We start from the raw sequence: 26,826 nt of genomic DNA on the forward strand, positions 1-26,826 counted from the left end.
TGGATGGGTGGATGGATGGATGGATGGACGGGTGGATGGGTGGATGGGTGGGGTGGATGGGTGGATAGATGGATGGATGGATGGGTGGGGGAGTAGGTAGGTGGATGGATGGATGGATGGATGGATGGATGGGGGAGTGGGTGGGTGGATGGATGAATGGGTGGTTGGATGGATGGATGGGTGGGTAGGTGGATGGGTGGGTGGGTGGATGGATGGGGTCAATGGGTGGATGGTCAAAAAGATGGATGGATGGATGATGGATGAATGTGTGGTAGGTGGATGGATGGATGGATTATGGATGGATGTGTGGGTGGGTGGGTAGATGAATGGGTAGGTAAATAGATGGGTAGGTACAGGGATGGATGAATGGGTGGATGAATAGTCAGAAAGATGGATGGATGATGTATGGCCCTTAGGCTTATTCCCTGTTGGCACATTTAAATGAACCCTGATGCTGTAGATTGGACAGCAATATCCCTGGCTAGATGGCTCAGCAGAGGTCAGGGCTCAGATACTTGGAGAGATGACAGATAGATATAAAAATAATTCTTTAAAACACAAGTTTATTCTAATATGTTTGGGCCAAGACAAATCTATTTCAAGTTTCTAAGAATCATATCATCCCCACTTAAAAAAAAAATGTTACTCTGCCTGTATTGCTATTCCTAGGAGCTCTGCTAATCATCAGAGGGTAGAAACTGTTGGCAGGCTACAGCTCCAGTCCCTACCTCACCTCTCGCATGGGGGATTAATAGACAAATATTTGTAATGTTTCCTAAACAGGAAAACTTTTTTTTTTTTAGTATTAGCCATGCAACTCTGTGTGCACTTGGCCCCAACATAGTTTTGCATATTTAATATTGATTATTCTATGAGCTTCATTACACAAACAAAATAAAATGTTACTTATAAAAATGCTCACTCTTTCCCACTATAATTTAAGCACATTGCTGAGAGGTCATTTTTCAAACCATTAGTGGCCCTGCAATTTTCTAAAACTTTCAGCTTTTCTCAGAAAGTGTGATCACGTAAAATGTCTCAGTTGGAAAAAAGGGCTTTGACCATGTAAACACGTCTAATTGTCAGCCGGAATTACTGAAAAACTCAATTGTACACTTTCCAAAAATGCTCACTTTAAGAGGCAGTCCAAATGGTGTTCTCTGGGGTAGGGTTCCTCTCAGTAATTCCTCCGCCAAGGCATAAGAGTTTCTGTCTCCCTTCCCATCACAACAGTATGGTCATGGCGGCCAGAGGAGGGGGTTTCCCATCCTCTGTGCTCTATTCGGCACTAGCTGCGATGACAGACGGTGGGTGTGCAAGTCTGTCGCCTCTTACCTTACCCTTTCCACAAGTCCTAGGCTCTAAAGTAGGAGAGATTTGTCTTAAAAATACTGTTTTCTGGGACTGGAGAGATGGCTCTGATGGTTAAGCAGTTGCCACACAAGCAAAAGGACCTGGGTTCGGAACCCCAGCACATATGTAAAGAGCTAAGTGTGGTGGTATGTGCTTATAATCCCAGCACTGGGTAGTGAAGATAGATCCATGAGGCTCACTGGCCAGCCAGTCTAGCCAAATCCATGAATTCCAAGTTTAGTGGGACCATCTCAAAAATAAGTTGGAGAAGTGGCGAACCAATCAAGGAAGACCTGAAGTTGACTTCTGGCCTCCACAGTATACATAAGCAAGCACACCCATACACTCCCATGTGCGCGCATGCACACACGCACACACGCACGCACACACACATACACACAGTCTTCTGGTCTTTAACTCAAAGCTCCAAATATAATTTGGAGAAATGGGAGGAAGAGCAACACTCTTCAGGAGTGTGTGCAAAACTGTGAGCACTATTTCCAAACACCATCCAGTTACTTGTCTCATCTGGTTGCGGTGGATACACCCACCACTTCTGTGTGATGCCGCAATGTGATGGTGCTATGGGCCGCCACTTTGTGGAACTAGTTGGCGAAGATAGAGGTGACAAAGGAGCAAGCCCATCTCCAATCCAATTCTGCACAGATGCCCAGGGTGGCCACCGACTTTGCTGTGTGCACAGCGGTTAGGGTTCCACACACATAGGGTTCCATGCAGGAGTAGACTGCTGGAGGGCACCTTCCCAGAGGTTCGGAAAAAGAGCACACCCAGTCACCTCTTGGTCATGTGGAGAAAGAGCAGCCAGAGCTGCTTCCACGGATGAAGATCCTGCTGTGCTGGAAGTGCCGACAGTGCAGTACACTGTCTTTTTCCACATACTTGACCATCACAGTCTCTAGAGGAAACATGTGGGTGCTGAAGCCTTGTTGGAATCCAGTGTCATATGCTATATCCAGGCACAAGCGATCTGATGAACGATTTACCTGGGAAGGAAGGCAGGTATTTCTATACATCCTGCTTTTAAGAAATGTTCGTCATTTGTAGTTCTTTCTGTGTGTGTGTGCACGAGTGCGCGTGTGCGTGCACACACAAGCCCACCCATCTTCCTCTCCTTTTCAGCCTCCACTCAAGTGCTAACCTTTGATGTAACATTTGTGCCCCTTATTAGAATGGAAAGAATGAACTGCAGCGAAGCAATTGAGTTGAGAGAATAAAGGCGATGACATCACTTCAAACACGAACTTGCCAGCAAATGGTCTTTTCAAGTGCTCCCCTGTGTTCGCAGCCAGGGGCCCTCCAGTCTCCCCGACCGGGCACATTGCCCTGCCCTCCCACCTTTTGATCACCATTTATCTCATGTTGCCGTCCATCACACCCCCCACAAGTGTAGGCGTGTTGGCTTCTGCACCCTTTAAAGGTTCTCTCTGTGTTCCGTTCACAAACCTCCAAGTGGAAGCAGGAATTCATCAGCATCCACCAACAGTTTCATAATAAAGTCAATACGAACGTTTACATGGGATGCAAGGAAGAGGACGTGGAAGGAGAATGTTTGGGTACCCATTTGTTCTCGGTGGTACTCCGAACACAAGGTCCCAGGAACAAGAAGACCCTGGGGACAGATCCTATAACCTCCGTGTTGTCTGTCTTTTCCTTAAAGTGCAAAGTAAGGAAGTAATCGTTTTCCTTTCCCCATCCATTCATGCAAATGGAGTACTCCGAGTTCAAACACGAATTCCAGCCTTCACTCTGCACCCACGTTAGAAGCAAACATACAGTAGGGAAAAAAATTAAACGTTTGCATCACAGTGACCTGGGCTCACGTCCCAAGCAGCCATTACCGTGATCTTCCCCTGCTGTACAATTAACCACCCCAAGCTGGGCTAGCAACAGCTGCTGCTGCACTGGTTCCCAAGGTTACAGTCTGGGCTGGGCTGGGCTGGGCTCAGCTGGACCTGTCTTTGTGACCTTCAGGATGTCATGACGGCTATTCACATAGGCTGTGCTTGGCTTGCTTGTGGGCTGGGTGCAGACCACTGCCCTGCCTGGCAGAGAGGATATCTCCTGCCGCACAATCTCTCCTTTGTCTCTTCCCCATATGGTTTCCCTAGCAAGGTACCTAGATTTATTTATTTTTTTTACCAGAGGACTCAGTCTTGAAAGACTATGAAAGTATCATCTTAACGCGAGATTTGGACTCGCACAAACCCGACTTCTGCCTCAAGCTTTTAGTTGAAATGAATCCCAGGTAGGCTGAGTCAGTCAATTCACTAGTGTGAATACACAGGGAGCCAACGGGAGGCCTGACTGTGTCACCACTGAACAGATCACCAAATGTGTACACTCTGTGGTTACACTGGCTTCAGCTATTGAAAAGGGAAAACAGGAGCTGAGGACATAACTCAGTGTGTAAAAATGCCGTTAAGTTGAAAACCTCAGTTCGAATCCCTAGAAACCAGGTAAAAGGCCATACCAAAGGCCGTGCTTGGACCTCCACACAAAACCCACAGTGCATTCCTGCATACAAATGTGCATGCAAACATATCTCATATGCACACACAAATTTTTTTACAAGAGAAAAACAATTTCTATTTCACAGACATCAAACAATTCCAATATGGCATGCAAGAGAGTTGCACAAGATAAACGTTCTGATTCACCTGCCCTGGCTTCCGGCCTGCTGGGATTATAGGCTTGTACCATTGGTCTGGTTTATGAAGTGTCAGGGATCAAACCCAGGGCTCTATGCATGCTAGACAAGCACTCTGCCAACTAAGCTACTTGCCCAGTCTTTAAATACTCTGTAAATGGTATACTTGGTATTTACCACAGCACTTAGAATTTCTATTCCTATTGGCATATAACCCATCCTTTCATAAGAGCAGAAATTCCAGATCTTGTCAGCTTAGCCCAGAGTCTGGCTGGCATTCAGCATGACCCAGAGGGTCTGGATCGTTGACTGATTTGTGACCAAAGGACTCAGTAGACTCTTTTTCTAATCGCTCACTTTTACAACACATGGACAGATTGAGCTATTTCACAAGAATGTCTTGGGTGCAAATTAAAAGTTATCAAATTCAATGTCATGAGCAGTCACAGCAGTCTGGAGTTCATCCTCACCTCTTTTTAAATATAGTATATGTAGCAAATTCCCCAAAAATATTTTACCAGATTTTCCCTGCCTCATTTTTAAAACTCAGGCACACCATAAGAAATATGTAATCCATATGTCTCTGATTCATTTTTACTCAGTTCATCAAAATGCTGTTTTCATATTAAATGTCAAAATGCCTTTTATGTCTTTATATATGAGCCCTTTTAAGTTGTTATTTTTAAATGATACTGGAACACATTTTGCCAGATTTTAAATCTACTAAGACATTTATAATTCAGTTCCAAACATCAGCTTCTGGGACAGTTCATGTTGTTGACTCCTGGGGAAATTCTTGTTTTCTGAGATCAATCTTAACAAATATCTCGAATTCTCTTCTTCATTCCAAATGTACTAGTGGAAGTCACTGTCAGAGAGAATATGGAAAACCAGTGTGTGACTTGCGTTTCAAAGGTATGACCTGATGCTTCTGTCATCTCGCTCTACCTCATCTCCACACAAATTAGTGGGGAAGAGAGCTTATTCATGACCTATCTTTAGGGGTAAGGTGAAGAAAAAATTCTCGACAGTGGTAGAAACTGCAGTCTTTGCTATGTCAAGATAATATGTGGTCAATTTACTCTGAAATCCAAATTTCATCAAATCCTCATTTCTTCTTTTTTCATGAGTATTGTTTAACTTTTTTCACTATGAATTTCTTGTTTTCAACAGAAGGTAACAATCTAAAGGAACTTTTCCAGGATTCAAATTTCCATGATCAACAAATGTACTTTGTATTTAAATAAAATATTTACAACAAAACCAAGTGTTATCTAACAAGAAAAGTCACCTACAAAATTCAATTTTATATAAGTTCAAAAGTCCTATACTTAAAGTCACAAAAGTCTTAAAATCAGAGTAAGATCCAGGACTCAGACATATCAATTAAACTCTGGACTTTGCTAATCTATAAAGACACCAAATCATCTCCATCCCAGGCTTGAGATGATTATAAACTATCAACAGCGTTAGTGACAATGGTGATATATGTAGGTGGGAAATTAGATATTTTTATCCTAGTTTCAAAAATAACCTGGTACAAATTTGTTTGCTTCCCCCACCTTCCATTTCAAAGCACAAGTCTTTATACTGCGCCAGGAAGGAAACTGGGAATCATCACTTCAGTGTCCAAGCTGAGAAACAGTCTCTTGCAAAGGCACTGTGAGAAGTCCAACCATACAGCTACTGGAGCTGCAAAACAGCTCTGAAATTTGAACACCAACCACTGTAAATCCGTTGCTAGGTTAACAATGTTTTCTAGTAAACAGTTCACTTCTTTAATAACTTATTAAAGCAGACTACATTCTTTTTATCCTTCTCTTAAAGAATGCCGGCGGGGGGGGGGTGGAAGCTCAGCATAGCACAGTCAGGTCCCCTCTCTAGAAATCAGACAAGAACAACTTGCATTCCACATGAGAATTAGTCTTGCATAGAGGAGGAATATCATGTTTCGGTAGGAGCACAGAGCTGACCTGGGTGTTAATTTGAATTTTAAGCAGAACCAAGCTTTTGCTTGGGTCCATCCCACCTGTCAGGGAATGGTGGTATAACAAGATAATTACTTCCTCTTATTTCAAAATGTCAGGCATCCAAGTCAGACTTCCATGGAAAATGAACACAGCACCTGTATTAAATTTTATTCTAATAAGTCCATGGCTGAGTATCACTGGCACGTTGTTATGTTATTCATAGAAGTGGTAGCAGAAGCCACATAAACCATACAGAAAGGCAGAACTGGGTGGCGTATGAGAAATTGAGATACATAGTAGGTGAGAACATCTGCAGAAGCAAAGGGTACGTGAATATATCATTCCCATGAAGGAGTGCTTCTTTCGTGGAAAATGCAAGGTTGAAATGCAAGGTTATTAGAGAAAACAACAGTTTGGATCCTGTGGTTCAGCCTGATGTCTACTTAATGTTAAACTTTAGACATAGTCTTATTTAAAAAGGCCAACCCAGAACTGGATACTGACCCCAGCCAACCATGGCTCTTCACAAAAGAGAGTATGCTTTAAGTCTTGTGAACAGAGCTGGTCAAGACAGTCTATGAAGACTATGAGCATACACAAGACCCAGAAAACCAAACTCTAGCTGTAGATCAAGTCCACGTGTGTACACCTGACCAAGGGCACAGATGTGTGTCTGCACGTGCCTGCCTAGGAAATGTCTTTCATGTATGTTATAAGGAGTCCTTGAGACTATTTAACGATGCCTACTTTCAAGTTTACCATGAAACAGGAAAGAAAAGACCATTGTCCACGCATAGTGAGACCTGTCTCATTACGGCATGGTACTTCATAGGATGTGTAAGATAATTTTCAAAGATAAATGAAATCTAGTTTCCCAAATCCTGCTTCTATGCAAAGCAGTGTCACTAATTATACTACCAACTACCCTAGCTTCAGGATTTTGATTCCAAGACACCTGGCCATCTGCCCAGGGCCCGTCCTGAATCAGGGCAGAAGAGTTTAAGGGAAAAAGTTATATGGAGAGATCATGATTGTATATGTTGAAAGCAGGTAGAATGGGGTCTGTGCTAATGTCACATTTAACTTGTTGTCTATTATTGTCAGGTCTTTTTTCTTTAATCTTATGACGACAGGAAGCCCTTGGGAGTTTGAGGCACAAGAGGTAGGTGTCATTTTCTCATTCACAAATGGAGCACAGAGTGCAAAGAGGCATGTATCTTAGCATCTAAGTCTTCAGTGCTATGGAAACATCTGGAAGTCACGAGCAATGTGGGAGGCCACAGGCAGAGGCAGGCTCAGACATCACACGGGGCCTCCCACAGCATCACACAGTAACTTATAGGATGTTCCAAATGGGGGCTGAATAGATGGCTCAGTGGGTACATCACCTGCTATGCAAAAGCATGAGGACTGAGTTCAGATCCTCAACACCATATAATGCCAGGCAGGCATGGCATGGATGCCCACCTGTGATTCCAGCATGTGAAAAGAGGAAATAAGGAACCCCCCAGCAAGCTGGCTAGTTTTGGAGCACTCTGAGTTCAAGTGAGAGATCCTGCCACAATATATAACGTGGAGAAAAGCCAAGGGAGATCCCTGAATTCGTTCTGTGGTCACCACATACACATAAACACGTGTGCATGCGTGCCCGTCTGCCTTTTAGTCGCATGGTGATTTTTTTTCTTTTTGTTCTGTGTGTTCCATTCTTATAGCAGGGTAATTAATGACACCTCCATCTCAGGGTTTAGAATGTGGCAGGCTGCGGCATGTCAGTCTTCTCCTTCAAACTCACTAAGTCCTAACCATGGGCTACACACCCCTCCAGACTTACCCTTTTCCTGTGGCTGACACCTGCTGCTCTCCTCTGTAGACCTACTGCCTCTGTGCCATGTGCACAGCTCCCCTGTGGGCACCTCTGCTCTCCACTCTGCAATCTCCAGACCCTCAGCAGCTGCCTTCAAGTCTCCACTCCAACCATGTCTGCCTGTCAGGGCTTCTCCACTCATTAACCCTGCAGATCCTCTCAATGCCCTGCCTTTGCCCTAACACACTGTCCAGGTCCTAAGGTAATTATTATTTTCACATTTATTATGTTTATTATCTTAACCTCTTCTGGTAAAGCAGAAACTACAAGAGGACAGGAGAGTCCCTGAATTGCATTTGGTTCCCTGTTAAATCTCTAAAGCACATGAGATGGCTTGGTATTTCCAGGATAAAGAAATAGTCTATAAGGCACCACGTAGCATGCTGCCTGCAAACACTGTGTAGAGCTCTTCGCATGTGAGACCTTAATCAGTGGCATTCAGGAGTTCTTGAGAGCTTGAAGCGGACGCAAAGTTATCTTTGGAGTGGTGGGTAGCCATGTTGGTTAGGGCCAGTCAACAGGACGAGTGACAATGGATTGCAGGAAACCCGAATGTGGTTGTTCTATTGCTGGGTGGCTCCATGACCCAGTCCCAGGCCTTGAACACACCAGTTTCTGCATCTGTCAGCAAAAAGATCCATACTGACCTTCCAAGATGGAAAGGAGTTGAGAAAAGTCCTAGATGCATGGAAGTATTTGTTACAATTAGAAATCATAGGGGCACAGGAGCAGCTCCCCTTTGATGGTTCTCCACCTTCAAAAGGCATCCTCCAAGTGGCACATACACACACACTCCACCTACAAGGACATCAGTCACGGGCCTTCTTTCTCCAGGATACAGTTAAGTAGTAAAGAAAACCCTATTCAGAGACCTCCCTGGAGAACACGTGAGGATCAGGCTTGCAGGCTGGGGTGAACCATCCTTTTCATCACAGTGGAAATACACAGGGAAAGACACAGCACAGCGTCCTGTTCATTAACTGGGTAGCATTACTGCAGCAAGAAGGTTAATAATTACACAAGTAATTAACACTTCCTCCATTTTCATACTCTAATCCTATAGTTGCAGGATTTCAACTTTGGTCCCCAAGTCTAACATAGGATGAGGACAGAATGGTAATGAACAGGGTTGGCTTTGCAGAGGGCTAAGGAGGGAATAGAGGCTCCTGGTTCTCGCTGCTTCCTAAGCAGGTACATCTGTAGGACAGGAACAAGACCAGCCATACTTATGGATTTTTAACAATCACCTGCATTGTGTGCAGGGGTGGGGGGGGTTCAGTAAGAACTGCAATCATGTATGCCAGTCGCCCAGGTATTCAATACCCCATCTTCCCTAAGCCACCCCTTCCACCCCGTCACGCCTGCAAATTGTATATTTGGTGTCACTGTTTATTAAAGATAACTAATGCCCTAAGTCTTTATTTACTTCTGTTTATTGCTGTTTTAGCCAGAGTCACTGGAGAAAAGTTACGCTTCTGGTCCGCGCATTCTTTAATCACTGTTAGTAGGTAAAATCGTCTGTGACAACTAATCCAAAAAGCAGATTATATTTATTTTGGCTACAGTGACTTGCAATTCGTTAAAATCAACAAAGCCTTTTCATTAGCCTCCTGCTGATGTCCTAAAAACAGACATTTCAAGGGTCTCAAAGCTGCAGAGCTACACATATGCAGCCAAGCTAATTCTGACAGATTCGCACTGCCATCCTTAACACAAAATCTCATTAAACTAACAAACAAGAAACAGAACCCCTCTGCTTTCATACAAAGACTTCATTAACATGCCTGAACTCCAAAATCAGAACCAGAGCCACTAAGCTTCCGGAATGTGGAAACTAAACAAACACAGAGTCTAGGCCATCAGCTAAGTAAGATTTACCAAAAAATGGGACTTTTTGTTTTCTTTAAAAAAATGATAATCTGGGAAAGAATTAGAAATCAAAACCGTGGTGGCTTTGCTGAGAGGTTCTGTGGGGCCTCTGGTCTTCAAAACCGGGGGCCTGATTAACTCGCACTGTTTGAGGGAACCAGAGGAAATACAAAGCAAAAACTGGAGATGATTTTACAGGGTCATCCAGATCAGAAGCAGTTGCATCCTGTGTGTGTGTGTGTGTGTGTGTGTGTGTGTGTGTGTGTACGTGTATGTGTGAGCTTGCACATGTGCATATGTTTGTGGAGACCAGAGGACCACTCCAATGTCATTGCCTCAGTGCCATCCACCTTTTCTTTAGTGCGAGATGGCCAAGTAAGGCAGGCTAGCCTGCCAGCAATCCCCAGGGACCCGCCTGCTTTGACCTCCCCTGAACTGAGATTCCAAGAGCCACCATACCCAGTTTTTTTTGTTTTTGTTTTTGTTTTTTTTTGTGTGTGTGGAAAACTCAGGTCCTCCAGCTTGGAAGGCAAGCACCTTACCAAAGAGCCATCTCCCCAGCCCTGCACCAGATTTTAAGGACAGTGGCCTTCTGCTTACTGCCCTCTTTCTCAAAGCTGCACCCACACAGCAACCTGGCTGCATTTTCCCAGCCACAGTTCTTCCATTGTCACCATCTGGCCGCCCATCTCTCAGAAGAAGGGCCTCTTTAACACTGAACCGGAGTTTAGGGCTGAGTGTCAGGAATGGGGCGTTCCAGGAAAGGTGCTCACAGCTACAACTCAGCCATCACGATGCCACCAGGCAGCAGCCATAATTAATGAATGCATCAAAAGGTCTACTCAAGGAGCGAAGAAGGTAGACAATGATTTATGTTTACCTGAGGGGAAGATTATTCAGCTTTGCAGGCGCTTTGGAAATGAGGGAGCCTAGAAATATTCAGATATGGTCCCTCTCCAAACCTGACAGGAAATTCAAAGAGTGAGCAAGCAGGTTCAGAAGTAAAGGATCGGGGAACAGACTGGAAGGTGAGCCCTGAACCCCATGCCCCATCCAAAGCTCTGATCAGAAAGATGCTACGGCTTGCGTGTTTCTGCAACTGCCACTGCAGAGGAATTTTTTGTCTCCCTGGCATAATCCTAAGTGTTGTCATGGATAATTACCAGAGGATACCTCACCCAAGTCTCTACCCCAACTGGCATATTTCCACTGGCTAAAAAAGGAGAAGGAAAGCAGCCCCAGGGGCAGCGGCTGACGACGGGGATCTTAAGTGTGCTGGCCCAGTGCATCAGACTGTCTTCCCAAACAAAGGAAGACCAGTCAGCTACCACAAGGGCCTCTGTCCAGCAGCTCCTTCAGCCAGTACTCGAGCATCTTCTGGTTCATTCCATAAGCAAAAGAGCTGCCTGTTAGAACAGATAATCAAATCCAGCCTAGAAGGAAAATCCGCACAGAGCTTTAGACTTAAATCAGACTTTTGTCCACGGGGAAGAGTGAGCTACATCTGATACACAAGTTATCATTTTGACACTCCATAATTAAAACTAATGTTTCCATGGCAATAGAGTTGCAAATCCAGGGAGGGCCAGTGCCATGCCTTCTTGTTATTGTTGCTACCATTTGCTGCCAGCTTGGGTTGAGAGAGAGAGAGGAGAGAGAGAGAGAGAGAGAGAGAGAGAGAGAGAGAGAGAATGAATATATAGGTGCATGTGCATATGGAGGCCACAGGATGACTCTGAATGTTGTTCCTCAAGTGTCATCCATCTTGGTTTTTGAGACAGGGTTTCTCATTGGCCTGGAGCTTGCCCAGTAGGATAGGCTCCCTGGCCAGCAAGTCTCAGGGAACCTCCTGTCTCTATCTCCTCAGTTTAGGATTAGAAGCAGGCACCACTACACCCAGCTTTATTTAAAATATGAGTCCTAGGGGAAGGAATTCTTGCAAGATGCCCATTCTGATTTTATTCACGGCCAGGCAGGTATGTGACTTGGGCAAATAAAGAGGTCATGCCCCTCCACAGGGGAGGGTGAGAAAACCTAAAACTCTCGTGTATACCCAAGACCCTGCTTTCAACTGTTAGTCAGTGCCCAGGCTGCCTCATTCAACAGGTAACAGCTAGTCGCTGTCTTCCTTAGGGATATTCATACCCAGCAGCTCTCCCCAGCATGTCCCAAAGCATCCCGGGTTTTGTCTCTACCATCCACCACTCTCTAAAGGATTGGAACACTGGAACGCCAGGTCACTGAAACAAGGCACTTTTCTGAGCCACCTTATCAAGCAATGGGCAGCACCTGAGGGAAACAAAGACTGCACTCGGCTCTCTGACTAACAGGGCGAACAGCCTTTATGACTGTTGTCATATAAACATGTTGGCAGAGGTCACCCTGAGGAAAATTTAACTTCCTACCTTCTAAGGTTATTCTGACATAAAACAGTACACACCCTAAGGTTTGGTAGCTATGGTGTGTGTGTGTGTGTGTGTGTGTGTGTCTGTGTGTGTGTGTGTGTGTCAACTCCTCCTCTTCCTGGTTCTTTCAAAGTGGGCATTCTCTATCAGTGTGCAAGATGCCCGCCTGCCTTCTCACAGACAGCCCTGAAATCCACCACACCTCAGCTAGCTAAAAGACAGAATGAATGGATCCGTTTTCCCAGCTCGCAGATCCGAAGATGCTCCTCAGGCACTGTGACACACAGAGTGCTGGTTTGTTTTCAGGCCAGTTAGTTCCTTAACCAGGTACTTAGCATAGCTATCCTTGGCACAGCCATGGGAAAAAAAGAAAAACAAGTCCATGGTAGGCTCCCAGAGTTTGCTCACCTATAATCCAAATACCAAACAGTTTATAATGATGGCGGGGAAAGGACAGGGGAGGGATTTATGGGAATTTCTTAAATTTTATTTTTTTCAACTAAAAAGAATAGAAGAGAAACAGCCATCATCGTAAACTCAGGAAAGTGGCCTACAAGATCATTCAGTGGATAAAGAGCTTGGCATTAAGTGTCATGACCTGAGTTGGATCCACAGGACTCACATGGTCACAGGAGAAAATAGACTCCTGCAAGTTGTACCCTGACCTCAACAAATGCATCACACACACACACACACACACACACACACACACACACATACACAAGGTGTGAAGGATAATGAGTGGAGCAGACTACTTAGAAAAGAATCAAGAAATTCCTGGATTTAAGGCCTACTTCACAAGAAGGAAGCCACCATTATCAAGGTCACGAGCTGTGGCTAGACAGGTCACAGGCCACAGGGGAGAGCATAATACTATTATTCTGCTAAGTGGACCTAGTATTAAACGGACTCCTAAGACCCCTCATGACTTATCCTCATACCTACCGACTACTGCCTGTCCCCACCCTCATCAGAGAAACTTCTTTTTGCAGTAGATGTCAGTTAACACAGTGACCTGCAACTGCTCAGCATGCCGAAAACAAGAGACTGCAGAGTCCAGCCCTAAACCAGACACCTGTATCACTCCCCTCCCCAGGGAGGTCCAGGAACTGTTTTGAAGAGGGGGCTGAAAGAATGTAAGAGCCAGAGGCTGCGGATGACTCAAAAAAATAAAACTGTTTTGTATGAACATAACAGGGGGTCGCACATCTGAACTCACAGGGCATGTGACAGCCTCAGCCAGACCTGCTCAGGCTCGGGCCAGGCCGAATCCCAGTGGGCGGTGGGCATGAAGCCCCGCCTCTGGCTGAGGAATGCTGGCAACTGCTGGAAGAGGGAGAGTCAGATTTCTTTACAGGTGTGACGTTGACCAGGCTCCAGGGGATGGACCCACATTTGAGAATATTTGGGGAACGTCAACTGAACTTGATGGGTTGGAAAAAAAGAGGAAGGGAAGTTGGGAGTGTCCAAGTTTGGATTCTCTAGTACTGTAGTGCAATACTCTTACCTTTTTTTTTTTTTTTGTAAAATTTTTAATGAATTTCTGTGTATTTCATACAGAACACCTTAACCCACTGACACCTTCCCTAGACCCACACACAGACTAGAATTCATATCTGTCATAATTCACCCTGTCATTTGTGTTAAGGCCTATGGTGATCAAGTTAGTGTCCCCAGATGTCCCTCAGTGCAAGTTCATCCACTAGGGTCTAGTCAGCCTGTCTAGAGTCCCTCGCTTTAGGAAGATCAGTTCTTCCTCACCTAGAAGTAATCAACTGCCAATAATTCTTCAACATAACCTAAACTAACTTGTGGAGGAAAGGATTTATTTGGCTCACACATCTGGATCACAGTTCATTAGTGCGGGATGCCAGGGCAGGAACTCAAAGCAGGAACCAATGCGCAGGCCATGGAGGAACACTGACCATGGAGGAACACCATTTACTGGCTTGCTCCTCTGGCCTGTGCTCAGCCTGCTTTCTAAGAACCCAGGACCATCTGCCCAGAGGGGCACCTCCCGCAATGGACTTGGCCCTCCCTACCACTCAACAATCAAGAAAACGTCTCACAGACAAGACCACAGACCAATCCAATGGAACGAGTCCCTCAATTGAGGGTCCCTTCACCCAGGTGTATCAACTTGACAATTGAAGCCATCCAACACAAGACAGTGAGGGGGAGTGGACTTGAGAGGAGACTGGGGAGGGGGTTGAATAGGATACAATCGTATGATACATTGAAAGAAATTCTTAAAGAATTAACATATTAATAAAAATGTCATAGAATTTAACTTAAAAACATCAGAAAAATGTACTGGCTCCTTTATTTTTCTTCTTACAATTGTGATTATTACTAGGTCTGAGAAGACATTACACTTGTAGCAATAGTTTAGAGGTACGAAAGGAAGTGGAATGTTTCATTTAATGCTGAGGACAGTAGGTGGAGATGTTGAAAATGCCCTATAGGATTTTCCCCTGGTGGCTCTGAAGGTAGCCACATAGGGACAGAAAGGCCTAGAAGACAGGGTTAGAGAAGGGATCTTTCATCTGGTCAGTGAGCAGTGGGAGGCTAGGCACTATGCTCCATGCTGAACCTGCAGCCTGCTGTCAGAAAGCTGGATGTCCCCACAAAGAGGAGCACTCAGCACAGCCCCTGAGTCCCAATTACTGCAGGATCATCTTGTCGCACTGGACTACAACTTGTTGGGGGATTAGTGTCTAGAGAAAACTTTCAAATAAGCTTGCACTAAAAGACCAGATGCTCAGAAATGGTAACTGCTTCTCTTTCAATCCAAAAGCCATAGCCTGCTAGTTCTGCTCTCTGATAATGAAGTAAAAACCTAATACTGGTCCTGAAGTTTTACAGACACCTCTTTCTGAAAAAGTACATGAATAGTGTATATACACTCTTCAAAGCCCCCATTTTTCTCTTTTGTAGCAAAATGGCAGGAGCCTATGGGAGAGCGGAGCCTGGGGCGAAGCTCCTCTCTGCTTAGAAGCTGCCTGCTAATCACCTGCAAGCAAGGACAGACTAGCAGGGAGGCAGCCCAGAGCTAAGCCCTTACCACCCGGAAGGGCAAGGGTTAAGTACAAACAAAGGAGGGGGGCTTTCTTGGCCTGAGGGGCCCTCTGCCAAGTGACCACTGAGGCATTCCTCAGGGATGGATTGTGGGACTAGGGGGAGACAGCAGCTAAGGATCAGAGGGGAGCCAAGATGAGCTAGGCACTGAATGTCTATACTAGAAAGAAAGGAAAAAACAACACAAGACCCCAAAGGGCAGTCCAGTCTCAGGACCAGTAATATCCTGGGAAGTTACTTGCTTGGTGCTGGACAGAGAGTTCGAGTTTGATGGGTCTAGCATAACGGGCTCCTTCCCATGGGTCACTTTTAGAAAAAAGGTGCCTTTGCAAGCAAGGGTGTGGTCCTCTATCTGTATTGTGACTGTGAAACTGTAATGACCCTGGTTTCTAAGGGACACAAGAAAATCTAGCCTCTCCCAGCTTTAACTCAGGAGAACATATAGAGAGGGCAATTCAAGGGGCATTAAAGGCTTAGAAAATAGCAGCTAAGAAGTTGTCAAGAACGATGGGAGAAATGGCTCAGTGGTTAAGAATACTTCTTGTTCTTCTAGAGGATTGGAGTTCAACTCCCAACACATCAGGCAGCTCACAACCAACTGTAACTCCAACTCCAAAGGATCTGATGTTCTCTTCTAGCTTTTGCAGGTACACACACACACACACACACACACACACACGGCAGTGTTGGATAAGTTTGTCCTCCGAATAGCAAGCCAGACTGGCAAGCAAATGGATGGATGCTGTCTTCTCTAGTTTCTTACCTGTTTACTTCAAACTAATTGAACTACAAGACTCTCCATAGGAAGGGAAAGGCGGAGGGAGTCACCCCTCCCACCCATTGAGTCAGCCTTAACTGCATGAAGGGGCTGGACACAGGGTAGGAGAGACGAGGAGGCAGGCTTTGCCTTCTTGGACTGCAAGTTCAGGACCTGCAGCTGGGCTGAAATAAGGGGAAAAAATCAGCCTAAGGGTGCTCATTCTTTGTAAGTAGCCCCTCACCACCATCATATGCTCTGTTAGTAAGCCCAATAAATATTTTTATTCCCTAAACTGTAGTTTGGAGAAATATTTCTCAGTTTGTCGTAAGGACGTGGGAGGAGGAAGCCACGCGTGTACCTCCCAGCAGTAAATTCGACTTACAGGCAAACACACACACACACACACACACACACACACGCACACACACACAAAACAAATTTTTTCAAGTTAATGTGTTAGGATAGAGTTCAGCCTGGTTCCCATCATTAACACTAACTCAACTGAGGCTGGTGAGGGAACTTCACAGATGAGCCTTAATAATCCTTTGCCAAGTGGAAAGACATGGAGAGAAATGAGCCCAAACTAGTCTAGTTGAAAAGATGAACATCTTCAACATAAGCAATTTGTACCCAGTGTTCACTGTGGAACCTTTGTCATTAGCTGTGGGCTGGACATTCACAGATCATGCAGCATGGGGGCCTCTTAGGCCGTGAAACACGTGTCACAGCTCTATGCACAGACCCCATGGCTTTCTCATTACAGATTTCCACTGAGCCCCATGGTAGATGCATATGAGCCTATGCCATGTTCCTCTCTCTCACCTTCGTCCCCAGTGTCTCTTTTAATGGTGACTCACTTCTCCCTGTCCCTTGTCATTCACCCTTCTATTGTATCAATAAAAGGGAAGAATAAAAGCCTGAGTGTTCTCATTCTGACTCTTAGCATTGACCATGACTTGAAATTCATGGTCTGCCATCTTCATGATAAGTCCAACGGCCTGAGAAGAATGGAGATTTCCTTGCCGTCTTGGGTCTCCATGCTTCTGGACACATCTTTTGACATCACTAGGCACACAGATAATTCTTCAATCTACCTCTCCTTCCCTTCTGAGAGCCACAAGCCCTAAACATGTCCTGGGACACTAGATTACATGATGAATTGTGTATGTTAGCATTTAAAACTAACCATCTCTTATGGAAATAATACAAACATCCATCAATACATCCAATGGAAAGGCGAATTATAATGGACTACCATTCCACTTTAAAAAGGAGAAGGATTCTTGACTGGCAAGATAGCTCAGAGGATAAAGGCACCCACCACCAAGCATGATGACCCAAGTTTGATCCCTGGAACCCACATGGTGGACAGAGAGAATTGACTTGTACCAATTATCCCCTGGCCTTTACAAGTGCACTGTGGAATGCATCCCCCCTTACAAATAAATTAGTAAGTTAAGTTTTTAAAGAAAATTCTGATACATGTTACAATATGGATAATCTTGAACATACTCCATTGAGTGAAATAAATCAGACAGAAACAGAAGTACTGTCTGGATGCAGCCACATGAGGCACCTAGAGTATTCAGTCAGAAGACGGAAAGAACGTACATGCCTGGGGTTGAGGAAAGAGAGCTAGCTGTTGTTTAATACAGTTTGTATTTGAGATGAAGGCAAAGTCTACAGATGGATGCATTAATGTTTACATAATCATGACAATACACAATGGACTTAATGCCATGGAAATGCATTAATGCCTAGAAATGGCCAATGTAGTTTTTTTAATATTTTATTTTTAAATTTTATGTGTATGAGTATATTGACTGCATGTATATAGGTGTACTCATGTTGTGTAATGCCCACAGAGGTCAGAAGGGGGCATCAGATCCCCTGGAACTGGAGTTACAGATGCTTCTTAGCCACCATGTGGATGCTGGGAACCAAACCCACATCCTCTGTAAGAGCAGTCAGTGCTCTCACCCGCTGAGCCATCTCTCCAGACCCATGGTAAAGTTTCTTACTTTCTCCCTCCTTCCCTCCCCACTCCCTCCCTCTGTTCCTCCTTTGTTTCCAAAAATATTTATTGGACTCTGTCAGGCACAGTCCAGGTTGATAGGACACAATAGAAACTGACAGTCTAGAAGAAACAGGGGACTGGTAAGAATTAACAATATACCCCATAAAAATTGAGAAATATGAAATTACTACATAGGAGACTTGACTGTACATGTGGTGTGTGTGTGTCTGTGAGTGGGGGTGGGGGCGTAGGTGAGTGCATGTACTTAGCACCCGCACACCAGGACAGAGGGGCGGGGTAGAGGCAGCAGGGCTTGGACGTTGTGGGGTTTGAATAGGAGTTGGGTAGGTCGACACAAAGATGTAAAAATGTGGAGGGACATTCCAGATAGTGGGGATAAGCCAACTGAACAAGCAGAGGTATCAGCTTCACTGAAGCTTCAAAGAGCCGGTTCAGCCTGTGGTCAGCCTGAACGACTGGCACAGGAGACCACGGGGAGGCAGTGGAGATGACATTCAGCCTCTTAGGCTATTTCCCCTAGAAGCTGAATGCGAATACCAGACTCCATCCTCAGGCTCCCTCCTCCTCAGAAATATCATTCAATTAGAGGATGAAGTCCCAAAGCCCTGTCCAAGCACAAGTGCCTGACCAGCCATGTCATCATCTGCTGGTGTCCTCCCCTCAAAACTCCCCCACACCCCCACTCACACCCTGTCTCCCTGACTTCATCCACATCAGTTACTACACAGCTTGCTGGAGACCTTTCTTCTCTGAGTGGACAGTGGCCATCCTCAGCTCTGCCCTGACCTGTGAGATGTTCCGAAACATTCACTATGCAATCTCCCTTCTCTCATGCCCTCTGAAGAACCTCTCTCTGACTCACTTCTCCCTTTTCACTCCCTTCCTTCTTTGCTGCACTCATCTGTAATCACGCTGCTGATTTCGCCGCCTCGCCACTGTAGGCAGCCTCAGAATGCTGCTCCTTGGTCCCCAAACGCTAAGGAAGATGTGAACTTGGTTCATTACCACTTCATCCCGTCTACCTTCAAGACTTTGCTGTTCAACAGGGATACCAGGTGAGCCCGTTATCCATTCCCTGAGTATCCTGGACTGACTTCCTTCCAAGCTTCCTTTGGAATCACTCCCTGCTCAAGCCTCCACCTCACCTCTGATTTCCAAAAGATAACTGTACATTCTGACTGCACAGTCTGTGTGCAACCTCTCTGTCCTTCCCATCTCTGCACATGGGTCTCCATCCACAGAGGGCTTTATATGCCAGACATTGTTAGGAAGATGGAAGATAGGGGATTTCACTGTGATAAAGACATAGGGACCACCAAGAATCGTTAAATACAACTCGTTTCCCAGAAAATTCAAGCTAGCTAATAACATGTAGGGGTATACCACCACAAGAGGCTGAGTTGTTTCAGGCTAAGAATTAAATAATACTAAAATACACTTCAACATCTTAGAGATTTGGCCAGGAAAGGCTGAGGGAAAAGACATGTATGACACACCTTGAAGACTATTGGGTGGGGTTCTAGAGAGCTTGGAAAGGGATTGTGGGATGAAGTCCAAACAGAAGAAAACTACCAATGAGAAGGGACTAAGGGGAAGTACACAGTCTTCCTGAAGAGGAAAAACCAGATGCAATGGAGTGGTTTGCTGTAAAATCTGGGGAGATATGGGGACTCCACATGACTCTTGTGAAGAAAGCTGACCTGTGAAAGGGTATTATTCTGGTTGGGACAGCAGAGGCTTGAAAACCGAAGGACCGAAATCCAAGTTCATTTAGGATCAACCTGTTACCATCTGGTCCCAAGCAGCTAGTGGAAAGTATATGATTTTTTGTGTTACATTATTATAATTTTTAATCGTATGCATAGTCAGGGAGTAGACGGTCATCATTTGAAACCTGTAGAAGGTCTTAGTTTCTTTTCCTGTGGTTGTGATAAAATACTCTGGGGAAAGCAATTTAAGAGAGAAAGGGCTTGCTCCAACTCACAGCTGAAGGGTGTGGTTCATCACGGTGTGGAGGTCAAGGCTGCAGGTGCGTGAAGCCTCCAACATCACATCCACGATCACTAAGCAGAGAGAGATGCATGTACGCTACTGTTCAGCTCTCTTTCTTTACTAACTAGTCTAGGATCCCAGCCTATGGATTGCTGCCACACACAGTAGGTGGGCATTTCTACCTAAATGCCATCAAGACAACACTCAGAGATCACTCTCTCAAGTGACTTTTAGATTCTGTTGAGTTGAACAGTTAACACTAACCACTACAATATTTAAAGATCAAATCAGGGTCATTCTCTTTTTTGATGCCCCATCACTATGTTCAGTGTGAGGTCCTCTCTTCTAGGGGACCTGGGTATTATGGGTGACACACATAGGCCTCCTAATTCTCAAATTAAAATCCTGGCTTCCTTTGGCTCCCCCAGAACCATTTCTGAGGCAGGTGTTTCTTATTCTTTATTAATTGGTTTTATAAATCCCATTCTCAACATTTTCTTTTTCATCAGCTGGAAAATGTCTTTTCTTGGCCATAGAGGCAATATTTATTTTGTGGAAAATTTGGAAAAAAAAATCTTTTGGTTTATTTTTGGTGGTGCTGGAATCCATGTCCATGTCACATGATACATTCCCCCAGGAAGAGCACTGACCATCCAAGGCTAAATTCCTGCACTCTGTGCTCACCTTTACAGAGTCTACAACTGATGGGAACCAAGGACCATGTTGAAAAACCATATGAAAGGCTGAAAATAAAGTAAACAGTATTTTTCTTTCTTTCAGGAAAAAGCAAAGCTAATCAAACAGGAAAATGAGATCTTTCTCTCTTTCCCCCCCACACACAAGATGAAAGCCATAATTTGACTACCATTATGCAAAGGGAAAAAAAGTAAAATATAAAAATAAGAAGACATTCAAATAACATTTTAATGTTACATATTTATTTAGTGTGAGTGTGTGTGTATGTATAGAGATCAGAGGTCAGTTTGTGAGAGTCAGTTCTCGCCTTCTACCATGTGGGCCCCAGGGATGGAACTCAGGTAGTCAGACTAGGTGGCAAGTACTTTTACCTGCTGAACCACCCCTCTAGCCCATAAGAAATATTTATTAAGGGGTCATCATTAATAGTACACAAGAACATTTCAACAACTAAGGAAAACAACTATTTCAATAAAGGAAAACGGACAAGGTGATATAAACAAGTAAATTCACTAAAAAAGGTTCAAATGACTAATAAAAATATATTGTTCTTTAACAGAATTTAAGGTGCAAATGAAAACAGCTAAAGAATCCACCTCAATAATGAATGGACAATATCAATTTTAAAGTTTAAGAAAACTATGGCTTACTAGGACTGTCAGGGGAAGTACAAACTTCCACATTTTCTTAAGACCCATTGACAATTTTTTAATAGAAATGAAAATACAGATATAGCATGACACAGGTGCACTTATACACATGTAGGCAAAGCACTCATACACATAAAATAAAAATAATAAAATATTTTAAAAGAAAATATAGATACATGCTTGCTCTGAATGCTTTGAGTATCCATTCAATAGTTATTAAGACCATACAAATAAAAAATATTTACCTAGCATTACTGGAAGCAATAACAATAAATGATATAGAACAGTTTAAGGGGATACTAGATAGGGATTAATTATTCCCAACTTTTACCTCAAAGGGGCTAAGAGATGGTTTATTCTGGAGCCACATATGAATGACCATGGCCCAGGAACACAGAGTCAGGTCACCCCAAATTCCATATTCCAATGTAATAGTTTTGTGAAGTTTTTACATTAGCACAGTGAAGAAATCCACAAATCAAGATAATTTTCAAACACATTTGTGGAGACTTCAGAGACCTGTGTTATAGTAAAGGGTAGAGAATTCTGCTGTCGGCCTTAGAGGCTATCTGACAGGATTTCTTAGCCCTTAAGTTGTACAAGCTGGCAGTCTGCTAAATTAATACATTCCACAATCCGGAACTGCAATATTCCAAATACCCCACACTCACTGAAGTTCTAATCAGCTGATCAGCCTCACAGAAGGCTCAGTTTGAAGATGCATGCTTTTATCTGGGAACTGTCATTCACTTCTAGATAGGCGTTCAATCCCTTTAGCCACTGACTGACCACTCTCACGGAGTTGCCTAGTTGATTTAGAAGCTGGATCCCCAAGACTTCATTAAAGGTAAATCACCTAATCCCCTAAGGCCTCAATTCCCAGTTGGTGAAATGGGCATACAAATAAACAAACCAAAGGATCATTTTGAGAGGTGATTTTCAAATTTTACTATGTCTGTCATCTTGATCCCACCAAATAGGTCAGACGCAGAGGTAGGCAAGGAACAGCTATTTAGGGGCCAAAGATAGCTCAGGATGGATGGTAATTAGGCTCTGGACCTGCAACTTTCCAAAAGCTCCATACTCTCTGAAGTTCTAATCAGTTGATCAGTCTTGCAGAAGTTTTGGGTTGAAGACAGAAACTTCATTCACACTCAATAGAAAAAAACAGAGCTTTACTAATTAATTTAGTAAGTAGCTTATAGATTCCTTGTTAAAATAGGTGTGGTGACTTAGGGAAAATCAACCAGATTGCCCCTTCTCAACACAAAGCATTTCTGTGTTTAGCATTCCCATACACATACGCACACACACACACACACACACACACACACACACACACACACAAGCATGCATGCGCACACATGCACACACACATGCATGCATACACATGCACACACACGTGCATCAATTCTTCAGTGTTCAACTATTGGCTGCCACACAATTTAATATAATGCTGACACTGCGCATAAACACACATGCTACACACCACACACATACCACGTGTATCATACACACAACACCTCTATCACACACAGACACACCTGGAGATTGCCTCATAACCCACAAGTTTAGGACTCAGCCCCTCCACCACCACCTACACATTAATGAGAAGTTGTTGGCTACTTACAACTTTGTCTGACTTGGCTACAAATTAGATATTACCATGAGCTCTTCTTCTTATTCATTTGCTAGAGAACTTAGTACCCAGCAGAGCTATCTTCCCTGTTTGTAGTATTAACAAATGATGTTATGAAGGCTACATATGAACAACAGATGAAGACATACACAGAGAATGTGAAAAGGTCACAGAGCTTCATGTCCCTGGTCCTACACCTCCCAGGACCCCCACGTGCTTTCTGAGCCCTGTGGTTCAGGGCTTTGCTTGGACTTTCCACCAGGGAAGCATGACTGATTACTGACTCCACCCCCTGGCTCCCCTCCCCTCCCTTGAGGATGGGGGGTGGGGATGAAAATTCCAAGCTTCTGATCTCAGCTTTGTCTTTCTGGTGACCTGCTCTCATGCAGGAGCTCAAGAGTGTCGGGATTACAACAAAAGATGCTCCTACGGGACAGGGACAGGAAATCCCAGTGGATTAGAAGCTCTGTGTCCGGAATGGGACAGGCACCAAGTACATATTCCTCATTATACAGCACAACATCACAGGAGCTCTTGGTGGCCTGTAGCATATGTCGATAGCTGTGGTGAGATATCACAGTTAACATGCCAGGGACTCATTTCTCACCAAGGAGAGGGAGTGACGACCTTCTCTTCTCTCAGGATTCTAATGCCCAAGTGCATTGCTTGGATATTAGGATAAAGAGGTTGACCACTGTATTAATGTGAAAGTGAATGTTTGGAAGTTCCTGCTGGCACATTCTCAGAGACATTAAGAGACATTAAGAGTATGTAAATACATACACACACACTCACACACACTATATATATATATATATAGCCAAATCATATATTTACTACAAAACTTTTGAAATTCCAACTTTAATGACTACAAACTAACTTCATTAGAAATAAAAGTATGTAGAGAGCTGATTTACTCTCACTTGTACTTTGAAATAATATCATAAATGATTTTCACAAACCTCCAGAAAAGGGGGAAAAGGGTAAACTCGCCTAAGAAGACTAGTTAAGGCTTTCGTGTTCCCCTGAAAATTTTGGCTCATGTTAAAGGGTGAACACCAACAAGAGAGCCAGAAACACTCATCAGATCAGAACCGCTGTTTGACCTTCTTTCTGAAATCCAAGGAAGGACTTCAAATCATCATTGTTCAGATCCATTTGTATTGCCAGGGCACATACCCAGCATCAGCAATTCACAGAGGGTTACTCTCGGGGGTCCTGAGCATCTACCCAGTCTCTGGTACCAAACTCACAGTCTTTGGTATGGTACCAAACTCACAGTCGTCTCTGGTACCCAAGAGTAGGTCTTCCCTTTTTAATTGGCACTTATGTATGCCTTCAGAAAGAAGCGTATTTTTTCCAGCAGCATATTTGGTAAAACATAGCTCAAAATTTATCTCTGCACAGCCAACATTAAGCCTTTGGCTATTCTCAGTTGTAAGGAAATAGCATTAATGGACTCATTAAAGATGGAAACAATAAAAACAACCAGGAAGGGCACAAAAGAGATAGCCAAGAAATCCCGTCCTCTCTCAGCTTGCAACAAAAGGTATTAAAATACCAATGATCCCAAAATAGACTTGAGCAATTATTTTGAAGAGCCAGGTGGGGGAGGGGAGCCTCTCTCAGACTTCATGAGATCGGTGGCTTGGCGGTCTCAGTCCCATTGATTACTTGATCAGTTGGTTGGTGAATGATTAGTCCCCAGAAAGGTCGGAATTAGTGACTAGAGTTCTGCCTCCCATGAATAAAATGTGTGGCCTCCTCGCCCACCATCTGACAGATGATATCTGTTTTTTCCCCTGTGAGTTTTGAATTTCAGAGCCACTGGAGCTCAGCAACACTATATTCTGGCTCAAATGAGCTGAAAATTGCATTCAATTTGAATTTCAAAACTGGAAGGGAGGAAGGGAGAGGGGATAAAAACCCTCAGTACCCATCAACTATCCACACTTTTCAATACTTCCTGATGCTGAGCAGCATTGTGCCAGGCTGGGGGACCTGAAGCCCAGGATGTGTTGTAGGGCAAAGAGCATCGCTGGATTCCTGCCCGGTCTGAGTTTAAAAATAAACTTTTAATAGTCAGGATCAAGACAAACCTCACTTTTACGTACATGCATAATGCAGAATGTGACCCACCAAACAAATAGATTTATCTTTTCCAAACTCAAACCGGCCTGCTTTTTGTTTTTCCTTCCCTTGGGTTCTCTGATGATAAAGGTAGTGATGCTTTCTCTGGGAAACTTTAAGAAAGGAAATTCTTTTCTAAATTAAAATTAATTCCATGGCTGGTGAGGATTCAATGGGTAAAATACCCACTGCCCACGCATGAAGACCTGAGTTTGAGTTGTTGGCACCCATGTAAAAAGCCAGGTACATGCATGCTTTGTGGGGGACAGAGACAGGAGGAGCCCAGAGTTTTGCTGATCAGTCAGTCTAGCCAAAACTGAGCTCCTGGTTCAGTGAAATACCTCGTCTGCAAAACTGAGGTGGAGAGAGACTGAGGAAGACGTTCAACATTCCACTTCTGGTTACCACAGGGACATGTGCTGGGAGTGCACCTGCATATAGGCACGTGTGTGCACACACATATACACACCATACATGCATGTGCACACACAAATTCAGTCCTATGCAGCTCACTCAAGACCAAAACCTTTCCCCGATTTCTACCCCTTTAACTCCCTCACCTTATAAAGTAGGTATGGCCTTCAAAAGCTGGGTGAAGAACCCTTGATTTTTTTTCAGATCAAATCATATTTTAAATGCTCTAAAAGAGTTTTTTCCATAAACCAATCTTGTAATAAGTTATTTTATAAAAACCAAGCTATTTTTAATGTGCAAATAATCGCCCCTTTCTGCACAGCATAAATGTGAAGCACCTCTCAGTTTTGTGAAACTAAACCTGCAATTTTTAACAAGTAGATCAAAGTGCCACCAATATTGAAAACCAAACAGACTCTACACCAAGCAGCAGACGATACTCCAGTCCCATGGAAATGAAGGACTGGCAACCTGAAATCTATTTTAGAAGTTCAAACTGAAACAACACAGCAAACACCACGTTCATTCCTTCCACTTCTAACAAGGAACCTATTCTTTCACTGTCCAAAACATTCTCAGTTTGTAAGTAAAATAACTTGGGCTCCATCTGATTCTACTTCAAAAATCCCCTTTTCACACAGAAGCAGAAACCTGCTGAATGTGTTCAGAAATACTCCAAGGGCTCAGGAGTGGGCACCACTGGGAAGCAGGTGGACAGAGTGAGCACACACTCCTGTGAAAGCAAGCCTGTGCACTGCCCGCTGGAGGTTCTTAGCAAGTACTCAACGGCAAGCAGTGGGATTGCCCCTTCTCTCCCAGGGGAGGAGTTCCACCTCTGTGGGAGGGTCTAAAGGGAGCACAGTCACCCCATTTAGATCCCCTGTGACAATCATCACCATAAGGTTCGGGCACTAGGTCTAGGAGACCAAGAGCGTAATTGATGGTGACCTGGGAAATACATGGTTTTCCATCAAAAATGGAGGGACATAAACTCACCTTTTATTCATGGAAAGAACCGAGTATTTGGTTAGTAAGGAACTTTTAGTTGAGTTCACAGACAGATACTAGAGTCAGTGAGGGTTGTCTATCATAAGTACAGGACCACAGCTTGACCAAGGAGCCACATGATCCCTGCCACCCACTTGCAGTGACATCCACCCATCAGAACAAGCCACAAAATCAAATCTGTGGAAAGCATTAAAAATGCTGTTTGGAGACCAGGATGTGGTGACACACGCCTTTAATCCCAGCACTCAGGAGGCAGAAGCAGGCAGATCTCTATGAGTTTGAGGTCAGCCTG

At 44.1% G+C, this 26,826-nt stretch overlaps 1 protein-coding gene across 5 annotated transcripts in view; it reads right to left on the reverse strand.

The window, feature by feature from the left end:
* The window catches only part of Esrrg (estrogen related receptor gamma), a 635,772-nt gene that overhangs the window by 454,718 nt on the left and 154,228 nt on the right, over window positions 1-26,826 (reverse strand). The gene's annotated exons all lie outside the window — the stretch shown is intronic.

Source organism: Nannospalax galili, unplaced genomic scaffold (genome assembly GCF_000622305.1).
Source record: "Nannospalax galili isolate Female #2095 unplaced genomic scaffold, S.galili_v1.0 scaffold657, whole genome shotgun sequence".
Taxonomy (NCBI): domain Eukaryota; kingdom Metazoa; phylum Chordata; class Mammalia; order Rodentia; family Spalacidae; genus Nannospalax; species Nannospalax galili.